We start from the raw sequence: 16,704 nt of genomic DNA, 5'->3' as shown, positions 1-16,704 counted from the left end.
GTCCATGTGCAAGATAAGCAACATCAAGGATCTTGTGCTTTTTTGGGACTGATTATCACATCCACAAGAAACCTAAATCGGGCAAGGTAGAAGAATCTTTTTACCCAATCGCCAAGTGTACAAGTTAGGTGGGTCGACAACATATTCCTGTCATATGACACACACGCCGTCACAAGTGTCGTATAGAATATATCAACGTGTTTTCCTGTGGAGGAATCGGTTGACCTATGACCTTTCGATCAAATGTTTTCGGTTCCCATTGGAGAGGCACGTCCTTTCGTTTACTAATAGCACGGTTTTGGGGTGCGGTCGCAAAACACATACATTAAACTTATTACAGTGAACAGAGACGACAATGAACGAACGGACAGATCATAACTTTGCGAAAATAAAGAAAATAAACTTTTCACTCGAGGGAAGACTTGAACCAAGGACCTCTCGTTCCGCAGCTGCTCACGCTAACCACGACACCACAGCCCTCCTGAGCTCACATTATCCTTGATGTTGCTTATCTTGCACATGGACTACTCAGTTTGTGTATTTTGCTTATTTTTTTTTCATAGTTCCACACAACTTCTTCCTGTTTTCTCGATTGATCTGTGTTCAGTTTTTCAAGGCCTATCCACTGTGCCAACTAAATAAATAACTAAATAAACTAAATAAAATAACTAAATAAATAACTAAATCTGAGGGGGGTGCGATGGGGAGGTTCCCTTGTTAGACTGATGCAGTAAAGATAACACACACTGAACACTAGTGCCACCAAAGATGACCAAAGTCAGACATATCGATAGTGAGACTACGACCTAGCAGGTGAGGTAACATTGTCTCTGTCCCTCTTTTTTTTTTGACAAGGGAGAGATCAGGATTCCATACAGAGTTTAAGCAAAAACCTCCCTCTCTGTTTACAACGTTGCTCGCTAATTTAAACTCAACTGCCTCCTTAATAACACTGTCCCAACAGCTGGACGGGCATGCCAATATCTCGGTGTTGTTATATAGCATGGGGTGACCAGTATACAAGCAATGTTCGGCAATAGGAGATCTACTTGGCTGCTGTAATCGTGTGTGCCGTTTATGCTCAGTACATCAGTCCTCCACGGTCCTGATAGTTTGACTAATATATGTCATGCCACAGCTACAAGGAATGCGATATACACAAACCAAGAACATCCTTAACAGAACCCAAAAGCACTTTGATTTTAGATGGAGTTCGGAAAACACATTTCACATCGTATTTCCGTAAAATACGACCGATCTTGTTGGACGTGTTTCCTACGTAAGGCAAAAAGGCAGTAGACTTGGGTGTTGACTCAGAATTATCGTCAATCACCCGATGCACAGTTGGTCGATAGCGCAACGCACCTTCAATCTGTCTATCACTATAACCAGTTTTACGAAACGTAACTTCAAGATGGGACAGCTCGGCTGGCAAAGTCTCAGGGTCGGAAACGACATGTGCCCTGTGTACCAAGGTACGAAGTACTCCTTCACGCCGGCCGGAGTGGCCTTGCGGTTCTAGGCGCTACAGTCTGGAACCGGGCGACCTATACGGTCGCAGGTTCGAATCCTGCCTCGGGCATGGATGTGTGTGATGTCCTTAGATTAAATGGTTCAAATGGCTCTGAGCACTATGGGACTTAACATCTATGGTCATCAGTCCCCCAGAACTTAGAACTACTTAAACCTAACTAACCTAAGGACATCACACAACACCCAGCCATCACGAGGCAGAGAAAATCCCTCACCCCGCCGGGAATCGAACCCGGGCGTGGGAAGCGAGAACGCTACCGCACGACCACGAGATGCGGGCTCCTTAGATTAGTTAGGTTTAATTAGTTCTAAGTTCTAGGCGACTGATGACTTCAGAAGTTAAGTCGCATAGTGCTCAGAGCCATTTGAACCATACTCCTTCACGCTGAGCCGGATGGTGACAACTATTACCCTGTAAATACAAGTCGGTGTGAGTACGTTTCCGGTAAACTGCATGTCCCAGTGATCCATCATCCTTCATCCTAACCAAAACGTCAAGAAAGGGAAGGCAACCATTCTCTTCCACCTCCACCGTAAAACGAATGTTCGGGTGAATCGTGTTCAGATGTTCTATAAAGGCATTCAAATTCTCCCAACCATGAGGCCAAACAACAAAAGTATTCTCAACATACCTGAAAAAACAGGCGGGCTTCAAAGACGCCGACTCCAATGCACGTTCCTCGAAGTCTTCCATAAACAAATTTGCAATCACAGGAGAAAACGGACTACCCATCGCAACTCCATCTGCCTGCTCATAATGATTGAGACAGTGTTTTTAAGGAGGCAGTTGAGATTAAATTAGCGAGCAACCTTGTAAACAGGGATTGAGGTTTTTGTTTAAACTCTGTTTGGAATCCTTATCTCTCCCTTGTCAAAAACAGAGGGATAGAGACAATGTTACATCACCTGCTAGTTCGTCATCTCACTTCGGTATATCCCACTTTGGTCATCTTTGGTGGCACTAGTGTTCAGTGTGTGTTATCTTTCCTGCATCAGTCTAAGAACAGAGGTTTTAAATTTGCCTTTATATCGCCTGTCCTTTGCTGTTTGCCTTGAAAATGGCGGGGTGTACTCCCGCGAAATATCGGCGGTCGCTGAAAATACACTCCTGGAAATGGAAAAAAGAACACATTGACACCGGTGTGTCAGACCCACCATACTTGCTCCGGACACTGCGAGAGGGCTGTACAAGCAATGATCACACGCACGGCACAGCGGACACACCAGGAACCGCGGTGTTGGCCGTCGAATGGCGCTAGCTGCGCAGCATTTGTGCACCGCCGCCGTCAGTGTCAGCCAGTTTGCCGTGGCATACGGAGCTTCATCGCAGTCTTTAACACTGGTAGCATGCCGCGACAGCGTGGACGTGAACCGTATGTGCAGTTGACGGACTTTGAGCGAGGGCGTATAGTGGGCATGCGGGAGGCCGGATGGACGTACCGCCGAATTGCTCAACACGTGGGGCGTGAGGTCTCCACAGTACATCGATGTTGTCGCCAGTGGTCGGCGGAAGGTGCACGTGCCCGTCGACCTGGGACCGGACCGCAGCGACGCACGGATGCACGCCAAGACCGTAGGATCCTACGCAGTGCCGTAGGGGACCGCACCGCCACTTCCCAGCAAATTAGGGACACTGTTGCTCCTGGGGTATCGGCGAGGACCATTCGCAACCGTCTCCATGAAGCTGGGCTACGGTCCCGCACACCGTTAGGCCGTCTTCCGCTCACGCCCCAACATCGTGCAGCCCGCCTCCAGTGGTGTCGCGACAGGCGTGAATGGAGGGACGAATGGAGACGTGTCGTCTTCAGCGATGAGAGTCGCTTCTGCCTTGGTGCCAATGATGGTCGTATGCGTGTTTGGCGCCGTGCAGGTGAGCGCCACAATCAGGACTGCATACGACCGAGGCACACAGGGCCAACACCCGGCATCATGGTGTGGGGAGCGATGTCCTACACTGGCCGTACACCACTTATGATCGTCGAGGGGACACTGAATAGTGCACGGTACATCCAAACCGTCATCGAACCCATCGTTCTACCATTCCTAGACCGGTAAGGGAACTTGCTGTTCCAACAGGACAATGCACGTCCGCATGTATCCCGTGCCACCCAACGTGCTCTAGAAGGTGTAAGTCAACTACCCTGGCCAGCAAGATCTCCGGATCTGTCCCCCATTGAGCATGTTTGGGACTGGATGAAGCGTCGTCTCACGCGGTCTGCACGTCCAGCACGAACGCTGGTCCAACTGAGGCGCCAGGTGGAAATGGCATGGCAAGCCGTTCCACAGGACTACATCCAGCATCTCTACGATCGTCTCCATGGGAGAATAGCAGCCTGCATTACTGCGAAAGGTGGATATACACTGTACTAGTGCCGACATTGTGCATGCTCTGTTGCCTGTGTGTATGTGCCTGTGGTTCTGTCAGTGTGATCATGTGATGTATCTGACCCCAGGAATGTGTCAATAAAGTTTCCCCTTCCTGGGACAATGAATTCACGGTGTTCTTATTTCAATTTCCAGGAGTGTATTACCTGGCTGAATACCCGTAAGTTATTTGAAAATTGTATACGCCAGGAGAAACTCCGGTCTCATACTGCTACGATTATTTGTGAGTACTTCTCTTTTGCGAATTTCAGTTGATTATGGAGGTTAATTGTAAGGCTGCAGTCAGGAGCACCGTCATCGGTGGATTCCGCCGACGATCGACAACGGACGAAGTCGGCCGATCTTTTCTAACAAATCAGTAAGCCACTATGTGCACGGTAACAGTTCGTGCACGGTCACAGTTCAGCCGATCTCATCGCGTGAACTTCGGACGACAGTGCGTGAAATTCAAATAATTTTGCTTTCGTCGGTTGAACTGCCCGATGTTCTGACACACGAAACATGGACTGTGAGAAACTGATAAGTTTATTCCAAGAAAGAAGGGCTTTGTGAGGTCAAGGAAAAATGAAAATACGAGGGTAGTTCGGAAAGTAAGGTCCCGCGATATGGGAAAGACAGTGAAAACCAGATGAAGCTTTGCACAGATGAGTTGGGCAGTGCCTCTAGAATGCCTGTCGACCGCGTCACGTCGCTCTTTACGGTTCTGCGCACAGAATCAGCACTTACACTGACGAGCCAAGCCATTGTGACCGCCTGCTAATAGCTTGTTCGTCCATCTTTGGAACGCAATGCAGCACCGATTCTGCGTACCAACAATTCCGTAACATGTTGGTAGGGTTGTGGAGTTATGCGCACCAGATGTCTACACAAGTCTTGCAAATCCTGTAAATAACAATCCGCCGATTTGTGTACGTGGTGACAGCGCCCGATAGCGACCCAGCACGGTTCCATCGGATTCACGCCAGGCAAATTTGGTGGCCAAGGTATCAACGTGATTTCACTATCATGCACTTCAAACCACTGCAGCACGTTTCTGGCTTCGAGACACGCACAATTATACTACTGAAAGACGACATGGAAGACATCAAGCACGAAAGGATACAGGTGGTCCGCAGCTGCAATGATGTCTTCGATTACTACCACAGGTCCTATGCAAGCTCAGGAGAATGTTTTCCATAGCATTGCTCCCACGAACCTGCACCCTTAGTGCAGTGCATGTTCGGAGCTGCCATTCGCTTCAATGACGGCGTTTGTGGAGACGACCATAGATCTGGTGTAGCAAGAAACATGACTCATCCGAAGAGCCGACACACTTCCAATGATCCAAGGTCGAATCCCGATGGTTCTACGCCCACTGCAGTCGCAGTTGTCGATGTCGTTGTGTCAGCATGGGAACACGTAGGTGTCGTCCCCTGCACAGTTCCGTGTTGAACAATAAACCATGAACAGTGTGCTCCTAAACACTCGTGCGTGCACCAGCATTGTGTTTTTTCGGCAGAGATACCACAGATCACAATCTATCCTGCGTTACAGAACAGACAAGCCTCCGAACCCCCGTACTGTAAAAGGTCCTGAACGTCCAACCACTTAGCGCCTAGTGGTAGTGTAATCTCCCCCTCACTTATCGACCCTAATGACAGTGAAAAATTAAACCGCGTGTACCTAATGGAAATTTGGGAAAAGCAATCGTCACCGAAGTTAATCGGTCGGTAAAAAGGAAGGGAGGGTTGCATCTAAATAAAAGGAAAAATGCAAATGAAATTGGTGGAAATTAATTTAAAAAAAAGGGTAAAGTTAATAAAGAAAGTAAATTTTCTGTCGTTACGTTAATAATTAACTGGCGTTAATTAGATATTTGAGATTTGGGGAAAATTACGGTTGCCAGTCCTATGGACAACTACTATAATAATTGAAAAAAAAGGTTAATGCTCATATAATTAGCACTAAAAGTGTGGCAACTGAAGGTTGACACGTGTTGTGTGAAAACTGAATGTTTGTCAGAAGTAATAAATTTCGCTACACTCCGACTTAATTTAGCAAAATAATTAATAAAACTGGAAAATTGTAAGTTAATTTAGTGACTGAAATTAATAGTGAACTTTCTTTCTGAAGCACTACGAAATTAAATAAAATAAGGTTAGTCTTGGGCTACCTCAACAATCATCTCAAAAGCAACCTGAATCTACGCAATTTAGAAATAAGAGATTTAACTTTGAACTTGAATTAAATGATTTTGAACAATCGACAATAGTAAAATTTAGTACGTACCAAGCTGAGCTGCAGTCACAGGTAAGCTAAAATATGGTAACAAAACTCCCACTCTTAATTTGTGCTTGTGTAATCTAAATATAGTTCTGTTTAGTTACTGTAGCCAGCTAATGTTTACTTTAACTGAACTTTGAGGTTAAAGCAGCGAAATGGAATGATATTACTTTAATGTTGGCGTTTGAATTTCAACGACACTCGGCTTCATTTCGGAAAAGGAAGGGACCCTGTTTGGTAATGCAGTTGGGACAATGAGCAACAAAGGTTCATGCTAAGTTGCTGTATTTTAGTGATGCAAATGGAACAGTTTGAAAAGCTGAGGTCTGCCATACAGTTCTAAAGCTTTACGTGCTTTCAGTCTTCCTTGTTGGTTGATTGAAGGTTTGAAGTCGTCGATCGAGGAGGTGGCGAACACTCACTCACTCACTGTCGGCCGTCGCTGTTGCAGAAGCTGGATGTTGGCGCGCCTTCTCGACACGGTCATCAGGCGAAATGGGCTCTTGATGTGTGCCAGCTAATGTTTCCCGACCGCGACACCGTGACAGAAACTATCATAGCAAGTCGAGCTCAATTTTATGCTGCCAAACCCCGAAAGCGCGGCAACTCGCGGGAGCGTCTCTCAACACACCTGCTCCACCGCCCTACTCCAGCCAGACTCTGCTCTGCCCGCGCTCCAGGCGGCAGAGTTAACACTACCCAAGACCTTAAACACTTTGGTTCTCCACACGACCTTTCGATGTAATCGTTCGATAGCATAGTTTTCCCTAGGCAAGGTCCAGCGTAAAAATACAAATAATATTTACAAAACAAACCAATTATACATCGACATAAATGCATAAATATATATATACAAATTCTAAAACAATTACAATATATAAAGGCACAAAAACTTCATATCTTCAGGTAACAAAATAAGGAAAAAATTTATAGTACAATAGATGGAAATAGGAGGACATGCATTTCCGGCGTTACAGTAGTTTCACTGTTCTTCTACCATTTTCTGTAGATGCTCACGACAGTAGCACGTGAACATTCGACCAGCTTCTCTGTTTTTGAGATACTCATTCACAGGTCTGCGTAAAAATAATCTGCCCTTTTTTAGAGTAGCTCATGTCAATGGCTTTCCCCATTTGCAACCTATATCTTTGCTAGGGTGATTCCCCATTCGGCTCTGCTCTGCTTACATAATTCTGTTTCCGCGTCATGTGCCCGCAACACCACCAGGCGGCGCCCACCTTCGCATTGACCACTGGTCTTAATGTTTTGGATGTTCCTTATAAGGATGCCTAGAACAGTAGTGTTTCCCAAGTATGGGTGCCCGCTCCAAGGTTTCGCCTGATTTCATGCAACCCCACATAACTTACCTGTGATGCAATTGCTTCTTTGAGACAATACTGTAGGGGCAATCAGGACGTCTCTGCGAGCATTTTCGATAGGAAATGTTTGATCACCTAACTTACAGCTCGGACGTGCCTCCCTCAGATGTTCACCTTTGCTCGCATCAACCGCTGGCTATGAAGACAACGTTTCGGCACAGACAAAGAACTGCAGACCACCGTAGAGAAGTCGTGGAAAGCACAGGTGGGTGTCTTCTGTAACGAGGATATTAGAAAGTTGGGACAAGGCTACGACAAATGTCTAAGTCGGAGCGGCGACTATGTAGAGAAGTAGCTGGAAGGTGTAGCAGACTGTTGCAAATCAATTATTTTTTTTTCACTGTGATTTACATTTCGCGACCGATCAGACCTTATTTTCCGAATAATCATGACCATGATAAAACTCGGAATCTATGGGTTAAAATCATAGCTCTATTGGAACGAAGAAAAATCTTTATCGGAAATTTTAAGAGTAAATTATAATCTGAAAAAGTGATTTGTCCAAATGAGAAATGTGGCGTAACTTATGCCTAAGGTTACTGTAGTGGATCGTTTTTGGGTTGTGATAGCTGTGGTAGGTATTATATGTCTACAGATTAACTTTACTGGTTACTAATGTTTTTATGCCAATAAGTTGGTGATTCTGTTATATGAGACAGTTTGCAAATGTGGTGAATCTCTTTCTACTTTTCAGTGTTTAGGGTGTTGAGAGACTCTTACTCTAAAATTTGTTTTTGTCTCCCATACGTATACTGAATGACATTGAAGGTTAACTGACGTAGGTCTGTTTTGCAGAATTATTGTAAGTTGTTCAGAGTGTCTGTAATCGTGCTTTTAAGTCTCACCACGAATGACCTCGAGCACGTCGTAGAACGTTTCTCTCTTCTTGTAAGCGCTCCGTCTTCAGGCAAGAAGTGGCCCATCCGGACCATCCGACCGCCGTGTCGTCCTCAGATAAGGATGCGGATAGGTGGGGCGTGTGGTAAGCACACCGCTCTTCCGGTCGTTTCGATGGTTTTCTTTGACCGGTGCCGCTACTATCCGGTCGAGTAGCTCCTCAATTGGCATCACAAGGCTGAGTGCACTCCGAAAAATGGCAACAGCGCATGGCGGCTGGATGGTTACCCATCCAAGTGCCGGTCACGCCCGACAGCGCTTAACTTCGGTGAGCTGACGGGAGCCGGTGTATCCACTGCGGCAAGGCCGTTGCCTCTCTTCGTGTAAGGAACACGTAAAATTTGTCTGGTTATTCCAATAAGTGAGAAAAGAGTGCACAGTACTTACCACGTTCTTCTCGAGACAAATATAGTTCATTCACATGCATTTGGCAATTTTTTAATAGAAAAAGTCAGAATGCAGCATTCGCTTCCTCCTTAATGCAGTAGTTTCTAACCTAACCTTACCTATTTCATAGCACAAAAAACTAGCGAAAGAGATAGGAGTACTGTGAAAAAGCTGTCGGCCGATGTTGTCGGGCGACCTCTGTCGGTGGCGTCTGGCGATCGTTGTCGGTGCCACTGTGGACGCAGCTTAAGCCTATGCCCGCCCATACGATGCCTCTTTCCTTTGCGCAATCGCAGATACGCTGGAAAATAATGGCGAGTACAAAAATATGTGGAAAGAACGCATGTACGCATAGGCTTCCTCGTGTCCACGCATAACGGAGTACACTGAGAAAGTCAAAGAAGGGCAGCACGGTTTCTATAGGTGAAAGATTGTCACTGACATGATACAGCATTTGGGATGGACAACATTAAAGCAAGGGCGTTTATCGTTGCGGCGGAATCTCTTCACGAAATTTCAATCACCAGCTTTCTCCTGTAGATGCGAAAATATTTTGTTGACGCCGACCTATATAGAGAGAAGGGATCATCGTAACAAAATAAGAAAAATATGAGCTCGCATGGAAAGCTACAGGTGTTCGCGTTTTTCCACGCTCCTCAAGATTGTAATAATTGAGTATTACAGTTAAGATGGTCTGCCACGCACTTAAGTGTGATTTGCAGAGTATCCACGTAGGTGAGTGGATGTAGATGGCCTCAATGAGTAAGCACTCTGTTTTGAATCCCCTGCTTTGCTTGGGAGCTTGTGCTGCGTTTATTGTGTTGAAAAGGCAACGGAAAAAGAAAACACGAAAGCAACGGCACGTTAGGGAGTGTCTCAATAGCAGACATACGAGAAATACAAAGTGACGACAACGTTTCGTTTCCGAATTTCAGGAGAAGGTCACAGCGACATTTTTAAATTTTCTACTTGGAAACTGCAGCGATAAGTTTGGCAATAACACTTCCTTAGTAACCGGCGATTTATATACCAGTATCAAATATTTTCCCGCATTTCGAAACAAAGCATTTCAGTGATTATTCCTGAAGCTGAGAAATACTTACTGTAGATTCTTGGTTGTTACGTGAAGGTCGATGCATCATTTGTATTTTATTTTATTATGAAGTTTCTACACAACTTTAATCATGAAGGATTACATGTACATTAATATCCTCCGACTCGACAAATTTGGGACGCCAGAATCCACTAGAATGGAGGATGTGTTTTCAAATTTTGTATTTTTTTTTCATCATCAGTGTCCATTTCTATTTCTAATAGTTTTTTGAGGAGCTACACGTACCGGTACCCCGATTTTATTTTGTTCAGACGTTAGGATGAATATTCGCCCACCGTTTTCATATTCACTTTTCATAAATTCTGGCTTACTCTTCTGTTTTTCTCCTTAGAAAGTTACTGTACGGTATCTTATTCTTTGCAGTAATAATATCTCAGATTTTTATTCGTATAATCTTTAGAAGCAGCATTCTGTGCCATTTTTCATTGTCTACAATCATCTACAAATTTAGCCGTGCTTCCTTTGGGATCAAAATACATTATTGTACACAAATCGCTTCACAGAATAATCTAAATACACTACACAATGAAACACGTATGGACCCCAGCTGCTTGTCGTCTGTTAAAAAGCGCAAAGGTTCCCACCGAAGGCGGCAAGCCAAGCGTTATACGCACGGCCTTCATTTCCAGGACGTTAAGCACGCACAAATGCACATGCGTTGTTGCACAGTTGGAAATCTATGGGCATGCACAAAGCTGAACAGAAAACAGGTATCGTTTGGATGCACCCTAAGGGGTGTAGGCCCATCCGAAATAGCGACTGCCATGAAACAGACCTCCAAAATACGCCTGAAGACTGAGGAGAAGAAAAGGATCTCCAGGAACCTAACCAAGGAATTAGCCAATAATCCAACTAATCTAGATATTGTCAAAGCAGTAGACATCGAGGAGATTACCCAGGCCCTAACAGTAATGAAAACAGGGAAAGCAGCCGGACCCGACGAAATCCTCCCAGAATTTCTGAGGGAGCTGGGACCCATTGGGAGGAAATGGATGGCCAAGCCCTTCACGGAATGCATTAAATCAGGTGCACTCCCGAAGTTATGGAAAGAAGCTAAGGTAATAGCGGTACTGAAACCAGGGAAGGATGGAGATAATCCAAAGAACTATAAACCGATCTCGCTGCTTTGTACCTCTTACAAACTATTTGAGAGAATATTACTGGCCAGACTAGCACCATACATTGAGGCGAACCTCCCGGACTATCAAGCAGGGTTCCGTGTGGGAAGGAACTGCTGTGAACAAGTTTTGTCCCTTACAACATATATAGAGAAAGGCTATCAGAACAAGCTGAAAACGGGCCTGGTATTAATAGATCTTACATCAGCCTATGACACTGTCTGGACCGAAGGACTACTGCTCAAGCTTACTCGAATTATCAAATGCAATCAGACGTACACATTACTAAAAAATATGCTGACAGGCAGGAAGATCAAGGTCTATCTCCATGGAAAGAGCAGCAAAAGCATGGTCATAAACAATGGCCTGCCGCAGGGGTCAGCCCTGGCGCCGACCCTTTTTAATTTATACATATCTGATATGCCGAGCACCAGGTCGCGTAAATTTGCGTATGCGGATGATCTGCTCATCGCATACCAAAGCAAAAATTTCGAAGATCTTGAAAAAACATTGAATGCGGACCTCGAAGCGCTGAACACCTACTACCTTAAGTGGCATTTGCATCCCAAACCCAATAAAACGACCAGTACCATAATGCACCTTAATAACAGAGCTTCAAGCAGGAAACTACAGCTTTCCCTGAATGACCGGCATATCAGACATGAAGATAAGCCCAAATATCTGGGAGTAAAATTAGACCGTACACTAACGTTTAGCTCCCATCTGGAAGACACCAAACAGAAATTAAAATCTCGAAATGCCATTATGTCTAAACTGGCCGGAACATCATGGGGGTGCGGAGCTAATACACTAAGGACGTCAGCATTAGCCCTCGTGTACAGTGTGGCTGAATATTGTTCACCAGTCTGGGCGAAAAGTGCGCATGTGAATAAAGTAGACACCCAATTGAAAGAGACGATGAGAATTATCTCAGGCACACTTAGGGCTACCCCATGTGACTGACTCCCAGTCCTTGCCAACATAAAACCCCCTGATACAAGGTGCTCCATGGCGACTTCAAGAATATACAGGAAGATCGTACACAATCCAGAACTCCCTATACACCACGACTTATCACCCATCAACAGGCTAAAATCTAGGTCCCCCTTTTGGAAGATTGGCAGGGAATTACAGGACTTCGACCCAAAGCTAGCCTGGGGGGAATCATGGCGCAAAGGGACACACAAGAACCAAAAGCTTATCGATGACCCCAGCAAGAAGATAAATGGTTTTGATCTCTCTCGGAAGCTCTGGGTTGCCTTAAATCGCCTTAGAACAAGCGTGGGAAGATGCAAACATCTAATGAATAAGTGGGGACTTGCGGAGAGTCTCGTGTGTGAATGTGGCGAAATCCAGACAATGGACCACCTACTGGTGTGTGAAGTGGTAGGATATAGTGGCGAACTGAAGGACATACATTACTTGCCTGACCTAGCCATAGATTGGCTCAAAACTATAAGTAGCATTGTGTAGTGTTGTAATTTCCTGGTGGATTGTAATGACACTGTAATATTTGCCTTGTACATCCCGAACGAATAAATAAATAAAATAACTCTAAGGGGATTTAATTTCTCATTAATCAAGGTGCTGGCCGCTTGAAGCTGACTCTAAATACTGACAGTCCTGCCGAGCAGGCGAATGAGTAGATTTATGGACCATTTTAATGGTGTACATATGGCGATGCAACTAAAACAGCATCCTAAATGCTAGTCTTCGTAGGCAAATTCCACAATATTGCCTCGGAGCTTGTCCGACATCTTCATGTGGTTGAACCTTGCTATTGGCTAGGTACGACTAACGGTATCCGCACGTCGACGCTCTGTATATGGAACATGAGAGCGAAGAATGCGCAAGAGCGGAAATTACGCATGCGCAATGATTTGCAGACAGATGGCGCCATACTCAAATGCCCTCTGCCGACAGTCGCAGAGCGGCCCTTTTGCGCTAGCGCTCTGCACTATATTTACTTAGTGTGCGGCCAGACGTCACTCACATGACTGGACCAATGTTATGACGGGTCAATTATCGAAAAAATCTTGATTTTTCTCGTCGTGATTTAACAGTAACTAATTCAGGGCTCCACACTGCGCACAGTTGAAATCCCGCATCCCTGTTGAGATTATGAACTGTGCGGATATGTATTGCTACCTTAATGAATCAATCCCAGAAAAATGATACCAGGAATAAAACTTCGGTCTTTTCATAAATCATGCGATGTCCTGTATTTAGACAGTGTTCTGCAATTGCCGACTTTTCCGGTTGGCGTAGGCGTGTATGCCCCTGATATTCATCGCGGCGTTCTTCTACTGTGTGGCATGTCTGGCCTATATACACCGCGCCACATTGACAAGGAATCTTGTACACACCACGTTTCCTCAGGGCAAGAACGTCCTGAACGGTATCCAACAGGTTCCTCAGTTTTTCAGATGGTCGAAAAACACGCTTAATGTCATATCTTCCGAGTACACTTCCGCTTGTTGACGACATGGCACCAAAAGGCCAAAGTGGTGGGTGTTTTCGTATCTTCATCCTGCTCCATAGATTGAACTCGCTTGGGCCTGAATGCATCACGTACCTGGCTCTCAGAATAAACGGTTTGTCGGCTGGGTCGGAGATTTTCTCCGCTCAGGGCTTTGGTGTGCGTTGTCCTAATCATCATCATTTCATCCCCATCGACGCGCAAATCGCCGAAGTGGCGTCAAATCGAAAGACTTGCTACCCGGTGAACGGTCTACCCCGCGGGAGGCCCTAGTCACACGTCATTACATTTACATTTACCGGTTTGTCGGAACACTGTCTGCGGATGTTGTATTTCACGTAATAGTCTTTCAGGATCAGAAACCACACGCGCTCTATGAACTGACGCACGTAATTCTCTACCGCATTGTGTAGGATGATGGCAGCTTGCGACCTGAAAATACAGATCTGTGTGCGTTGGCATGCGGTAAACGCTGTGTCCAAGGTGCCAACTGCTTTCCTTCGTACCAAAACATCAAGAAAAGGTAAAGTACCATCTTTTTCGACTTCCATTGTGAAGTTTACATTTGACTGGAGAGAATTTAAATGCTGAAGAAACGTAGGTAGTGTGTCAAGCCCATTTGGCCACACCACGAATGTATCATCCACATACCGCAGAAAACAAGAGGGTTTGAGAGTGGCTGACTGTAGTGATTTTTCTTCAAAGTCCTCCTTAAAATAATCGGCCACCACAGGAGACAGAGGGCATAACATGCCAACACCGTCCACTTGTTCAAAATACTGGGCATGAAGAAAAAAGTATGTTGAAGTAAACAAGTGCCCTCAAATTTGTTGCTAATGGGCTCTAAAGAGTCCTGCAAGGGCACCTTTGTAAATACAGACACATCAAAACTTCCTAAGAGGTCTGACAATTGCAATCTAAGAGTTTTCAGGTGACCTATGAAATCTTCAGAGTTTCGAATATGATGGTCGCACTTGCCTACGAGAGGTCCCAATAGTGATGTCAGATATTTGGCAACAAAACAAGTAGGTGTTCCTATGTTACTCACAGTGGGAAGGAGAGGCACTCCAATCTTACGGATCTTGGCTAGGCCGTAGATTCTAGAAGGAACTGCAGCCTGATGTTCCACATTTTCTTTTAAATCATTGGATTGATTTCAACCAAACTTGATGTAAGTAACAATCGCTGTTGGGGTAAGAACCACCTATCTGTCTTAGTCCAGAAGATAGAACGTCGCAACAATCACATGCGTGAAATACTGCCGTATCATACGCTTAAATTTATTATTTCTGCGCTACTAAATTCTACTCGCAATCAATTCGACTGACAGTATCCACATACGCCGCTAAATGCACCTACACAATCATATGATAACACACACAGTTTAGGAGATATGGCGTCATAAATACTGAGATGCTTGAAAAACATCCGGACTGAGCATGACGTTTAAATTTATTACTGCTTTGCTACCAACTCTATTCGCAAGAAATTTTGCAAACACGTAGGATCCACATATGCTGCTGAATGTAGCTATGCCGGCCGCAGTGGCCGAGCGATTCTAGGCGCTTCAGTCTGGAACCACGCGACCGCTACGGTCGCAGGTTCGAATCCTGCCTCGGGCATGGATGTGTGTGATGTCCTTAGGTTAGTTAGGTTTAAGCAGTTCTAAGTTCTAGGGGACTGATGACCTCAGAAGTTAAGTCCCATAGTGCTCAGAGCCATTTGAATGTAGCTATAAAATTGTATCATTGTATGACACATAGATCAAGAGATATGACGTCATAAACACCGAAATGTGTGAAAAACTGCCGTATCAGACATGACGTTTGAATTTATTGCTTCTTTGCTACTAATTCTATTCGCAAAATATTACGCAGAGAGTATTCACGAATGCGCTATTCGCCAAGTAAGGTCCGATCGTCGCTGTGAAAATCAAAAATGTTTTATTTGCAACAATTAGCTACACCTTCCAGTCACTCCTCTACATAGTCACCGTTCCAACTTAGACGTCTGCTGTCGTTTTGTAGCAACTTTCCAATACGCTCGCCACAGAAGGCAGCTGCCTGCTGTTTCCGCCAATTCTCTGCACTGGTCTGCAGCTCGCTGCCTGTGCCAAAATGTTGTCTCCGTAGCCAACGGTTCATGTGAGCTGAGATGAAACGCGCTGTATTGTTTGTAATCAAACATGTCCCACCGAAAACGCTGCAAAAGCATCTTCACTGCTCCTGCAGTGTGCGGCCGAGATTTGTCGTGAAGAAGGAAACACGTGACACCTGTTTATGTGTGCTGCATAAAATCAGGCGAAATCTCTCACCTTGCCCACATACTTGGCGGGAGGCACTATTTATATGGGCATCTTCACGTTCTCGCTGCGTGCTCAGAACTGAAAAGAGTGACGTCATTCAATCTATGGGCATTTAGAGACACTACCCAACACATCAGCGTAAAATGTCATCGGATGTTCACTGTGGGTTCCATTTCGCGACCTATCGGACCTTACTTTCGTAATAGCCCTCGTACCTACACAAGTATATTATTGTACAACACGTAATTCAAGAGATAAAAGACTCAGTTTGACATACAGAGTATTTCAAGTTGACAGAATGGATTGCTTACACAAAAATGTTTTTCTGAAATTTGTCTGAATTACTCTTCGGATATGTTCGCAATGAGTAATAGGCCAATTTTATAGCATTTCTATTTTGTTCATTAATTATTGCAAAAAAAACACGAAAAAACAGCATCTTTATTTCAAAAATCCGCCATTTTATTATTTCCTCAAATTTCAAAAACCTGTGCTATAATTCCGTGTGCAGTATCCTATAGATTAAGAAAATTGTTCGTTTTTCGGTTTCAGATAAGATTTACAGGCTGCAAGAGTTCCTTCATAGTAATACCGTACCTCATTTTGGAAAGGAGCAAACTTTACCTCTCAGATGGAGGGCTTAATGATGACTGAATTTCTTTAAAATATCACAAAATCAGAATCAGTAAACATTGTGCAAAAATATTTACTTAGATTTCTTGACCAGTTTTTCCAAAAATATAATAAAAATCACTTATTTTAGTTTAACAGAGGAGAACAGACCCTTAACACGCTTATTCTTTACTGCTAAGTCTCCTACAGTCGAGTCAAGGAAATCCTTCACA

Source organism: Schistocerca nitens, chromosome 9, assembly GCF_023898315.1.
Source record: "Schistocerca nitens isolate TAMUIC-IGC-003100 chromosome 9, iqSchNite1.1, whole genome shotgun sequence".
Taxonomy (NCBI): Eukaryota; Metazoa; Arthropoda; class Insecta; order Orthoptera; family Acrididae; genus Schistocerca; species Schistocerca nitens.
The sequence above is the reverse complement of the archived record's forward strand: the minus strand, read 5'-3'. Positions refer to the sequence as shown.